Raw genomic sequence first — 5,107 nt, 5'->3', positions numbered from 1 at the left:
TTGGCTGGCCAGGGAGGCTCTCAGAGGCCACGGAAGCTCGGAGGCACTCTCTCTCCATCCCTGGGGCAGCCACAGGAGAGAAGGACCACGCCGTCATCAAGGCCTGGAGCCAGCCAGCCGCCAAACACTCAGCGAGTCCCCTGTTGCCAGGGCCAAGTGAGGCTGTCCAGGTGCCGAGAAACAGTGCCAGCCTCCGGCCAGGCGCGCCGGGACGCCGAGTGCTCAGCAGCAAGTGGAAAAAGAATCAACGGGTTCCTTCTACATCCACATCCTCTTAAAAGCCAACAGCAACATGACTCGGGGGGGAGGCTGTACCCTGGCTGCATCGCCTCCGGATGGCGGCGACAGGAAGCAGCCCCCCAGCACTGCTTCTGCCCACGCCAGGAGTCACAGCCCAGCTCGGATTGCACCAGACATATCCGTGCATTAATGAACTCTCCAGGGACTGTTCACCCAGCAGACCTGACACCTGATGCCCAGCATAACGAATCTGTTTTGGAGAGGGGAAACTGAGGCCCAGAGGTGAAGACTGCTGGCCCAGATCATGAGGGTGAGAGCTGAGACCCAGACCCAAGCCTGTTGGATGCTAAGATTGAGCTTGCCACCACCAAAACGGGCTTCCTCTCGGGCTTCCCCAGCCCCATCCTCCTGTTTCTAAATGTGATAGAGCATGGAAGGCGGGAGCCTGGGCTTCGGCAATTCCTTCCCTTTGCTGAACTCGGATCCTCTTACTCACGGGGCTGCTGTGGGGACGAAACACAATCATAGTGAGTGCTCATTGAACCTGGCACTGCTGTCATGAAAGAACTTTCCCGTGCTTCCATCTTACAGACAGGGAAGCAGAGGGCCAGGGAGAGGGGATTCCAGCCCTCCCAAGGTCCCAGGCACCTGCAGGGAGGGCAGCTCTCATCATGATGGGGACATGGGTATGAACAAAAACAGCTGATTTTCTGAAACACCAAGTTACAGGGGGAGAAAGCTCATCCCTTGCTGCCTTACCTTAGCATCAGGGTTACCTTCAGGTATGGCTGGATCCAGAACCCCAATTGATGCCTTCAAGATCTGTTTCTATCAGCTGTCTTCTTCCTCAAAGAATTGTCAAGAAATACACATGACATGGAAGTTATCATTTCAACAAATTTGAAAGCGTACAATTCAGTAGATTTTGGTACGCTTGGGGTATCAGGCAATCATCAGCTCTATCTGGTTCCAGAACAGTTTCATCTTCTCCCCAGAGGAAAACCCGTCCCCAGTATCAGTCACTCCCAATCCCCCTGCCCCCAGCGCCTGGCAGCCACTGCTCTGCTCGCTTTCTCTGTGGACTTGCCTGTTCTAGACATTTCGTATAAATTGAATCACACATGTGTCCTTCTGTGTCTGGCTTCCCTCACTCAGCCTGTCTTCAGGGTTCATCCCCGCTGCAGCGAGTATCAGAGTTACGTTCCTTACTGTGCCAGTGGATGCACGCACCTCATTGTGTTTATCCGTTCACCAGGTGATGGACATTTGGGTGATTTCCACCCTTCGGCGGTTGTGAATAAAGAACCCTGTGAACATGTGTGTGCAACTTTTTGAACACCTGTTTTCAGCTCTCTTGGGTGTATACCTGCGCATGAAGCCGCAGGATCTTATGGTTCTATGATGGGCTGTGTTCACTTTCTGGGGAAGCGCCGCACTCTTTTCCACGGCGGCTGCAACACGTGACACTCCCACCAGCGATGCACAAGGGTTTCCGTTTCTCCGCATTCTTGCCAACACCTGGTTTTTAGATTTTTTTGATTACGGTCATCCTAGCGGGTGTGAGGTGATGTCTGCTTATGGTTCTGATTTGCGTCTCCCTCATCAGCCTTCTTCCTGCTTCTTGGAGTGGCGAAGACAGGTCAGGCTTAAATTTCTCCATCCCCATGATCCAGCAGAAACAGAGCACCTTTCTCCCGCGAGGCCCAGCAGAGATCTTCGGACTGAAGCTTCTTGGCCCAGTTCAGGTTCCTGTCTGTAGAGGCAGGGCTTTGGTTGGAGAGGCCAGAGACTGAAGTCATCCTCTCGAGGTGGGGGGAAAGGGTCAGACCCTCCTGGACGCCACCAGAGGTGAACAGTGGAGATTGGACCCCCTCCCTGCCTCCTGCCTCAGTGGCCATCCTGGGATTACAGGCTGTCGGATGCCATCTGAAAGGGAGGTGACCCTGGTAGTGTGCCAAGCCTCCATGCTCTGCCTCCATTTCCAAACGCTGTGTTCAAAGCTCCTCTTGTTACCTTCCGCTTGTGGGGAGGGTGGCGGTCCCAGGTCTGACCCAGGCTTCCCTGGAACCCTGCCACTGGGGGCAGCTCCAGGCCCAGCCCAGGCCCTTCCTTCCTGTGCTGGCCTCTTGACCTCCCCTGGGTACCAGGCAACCTTGAACATCACAAGGAAACAGGCTTTGCCTGGAATGGCTGCCACCAATAGTCTTATTATTTCCAAATGGCTGGCGGGTGGCAGAGGAACCCACGGTCACTGATCTCTCATCCCATCACTCATGTCAAGGCTGCTCACCTGACGTTTGTCTCCCTCACTCCCCCAGCCCCACTTCAAGCCCTGAGGTGTTGAAATGGGGGAAATACAGAATCACAAGGAATCATGAAGATCGGGTTTGTGACCATAATCCAGAGCAGAAAAAGGAAGGAGGCAGGGAGCAAACAGAGCCCAGAGAGGACAAGACATTTGCTCAGGGCCACACAGTAAAGAAGAAGCAGATCTGATTCAGTCTTCACCTTTTTTTTCCAACCAGAGGATAATTGTTGTGTTGGTTTCTGCCATACAGCAACTTGAACCGGTCATAACTATATACGGCCTCTTTGTCTTCAGCCTCCTTCCCCCTACCCCCCACCCCACCCTCTCTGTTTTTAAAATTATGTTTTATTGTAGTAAAAACATATAACATGGACTTCCTTGGTGGCCCAATGGTTAGGAATCTGCCTGCCAATGCAGGGGAGACGGGTCTGATCCCTGGTCTGGAAAGAGTCCACGTGCCATGGGGCAACTAAACCCCCAGGCTGCAACTGCGGTGCCTTCTAGCCACAGCTACCGAAGCCCACGTGCTCGAGGGCCCACGTGCCGCAGCTGCTGACGTCTGCGCCCCAGAACCCTGCAAGAGGGGCCACTGCAATGGGAAGCCCACACACCACACCTGGGGAGTAATCCCAGCTCGCCACAGCTAAAGAAAGCCCACGGACAACAATGAAGCCCAAGCACAGCCAAAAATAATAATTAAAAAAAAAACACATAACATAAAACTTTCCATTATAATCAGTGTATAGTTCGCTGCCATGAAATGTGTTCACGTTGTTGGGCAACCATCCCTGCCATCCATTTCCAGAACACTTTCAGCTTGAAAACCTGAAACTCTGTCCCCATCAAGTAACTCCCCAGCCCCCGCCACTTGTCTCCACTTTTTTTTTTTAATAATTGTATTTATTTAATTTAGTTTTGGCAGTGCTGGGTCTTTGCTGCTCCGATGGCCTGATTTCCTCTAGTTGGGTTAGAGTGTGGGCTAGTCTCTAGTTGCGGTACACGGACTTCTCAGGCAGCGGCTTCTCTGGCTGAGGTTCCCGGGCTCTGGAGCACAGCTCGCAACGGGCTTAGTTGCTCTGTGACATGTGAGATCTTTCGGGACCAGGGATTGAACCTGTGTCTCCTGCATTGGTGGGTGGATTCTTTACCACTGAGCCACCAGGGAAACCCCTCTCCCCACTTCTTAAGCCACACTTGAACCACTTCCTCCTACCAACTGGGATCAGAAGACTGGAAAGCGACTCAACTTGGTTCTCACCCCATCTGATTTTAAGCCGCTGACTTGTGCCCCTGTTCTGGAAGGTTTAGGACTGCTGGGGTCTTGTCCACTGGATGCCAAACTGAGTTGTGAATGGGCTGACCTGAGGAAGTTGTCATGAGGATAATGCTGACTCCCTAAGGTGGGGGCTGTTGTTCTCCTCATTGTAGAGACAGAAAACTGAGGCCCAGGCACGTGACAGCCCACGTCTAGCGAATCTCAAACCCCGTCCCGTGGGCCTGGGAGGGCCTCTGGACAGGGTGGGCCTTGGCTGGTCTGAGGGGTTGGTCCCCAGCGCATGGTCCTGGGCAGGACATGCAACTGGTGCTTCAGGAGGCCTTGGAAGTGCAGAGCAATGCCTCCATTTCCGATGGGAAACTGAGTCACCTTTCACGGTCAGAGAAATGTTGGGACCTAGCTTTTTGCCCTCCTGACCCCTGTCACCACTCCTAAACAGGCCCTTGGGCGGGTCTCAGCTCTGTGGGTTGGCGGGGGGCCCGCAGCCTGTTTTTCCACCAGGCGCTTAGGTTGACACCAGGAGGGGTGAGGCCTCAGCGCTGGTGATTATTTTTCTAACCTTTGCAGTTGCAGCCAGAGACACAAAGCTGAAACGCTCTTGCCCCCCACAGCCGACCGGGCCATGGCCAGTGATGCCACACGGAGGCCTGACCTGCTGGAGGCCTGGACGCCAGGCCTCCCCAGACCGCACGGTCTTGGGGCTGCCTCCAACTCCACGTCTGGATTTCTCGACTCGGTCCCGGTTTCCAGCTGGAACAAAAGGATCCGCATGGAGAAAACTCGAGCCCTGCCTGCTTGCACAAAGCCTGGGGGTTTAGGGCCGGGTCCGTGCCCCTGCCTGCCTCTCCCAGGTGGAGCCGCTCCAGGCCTGATGTCAAAGGCCACTCTTGGCCCACAAGGCCCACGGTTCCACCTGGAGCCCGACCAGCCTGGCCCAAGCATGTGGTGCCAACCAGACACCTTGACCGCATGACCAAGGCACGGCTGTTGGTACCCTGATGTCATCTCTCCCAGGCCGTCTGTCTCCCAGCGGCCTCCCCATCCACTGCACGCTGGGCCTAAGGCCTGGGCAGCGTCTGAGACTCCTCCCTCCGCCCCCCGCCACGCTCTGTCACCAGCCCTCGTCCCCTCAGCCTCCAAAACATACAAATCCAAGCAATTTGCTCCTCCCTGCAGCCTGGCCCTGGTTTCCTCCCTGCTGACTCCTACCTGGACACTGCCCCCACTTCCCTAGCATAGCCGCAGGGGATGTCTCCGATTCATAAATCAGATCCTGTTCCTCT

This window comes from Bos javanicus, chromosome 7 (genome assembly GCF_032452875.1).
Source record: "Bos javanicus breed banteng chromosome 7, ARS-OSU_banteng_1.0, whole genome shotgun sequence".
NCBI classification, from domain to species: Eukaryota; Metazoa; Chordata; class Mammalia; order Artiodactyla; family Bovidae; genus Bos; species Bos javanicus.
Note: the sequence above shows the minus strand (reverse complement) of the source record.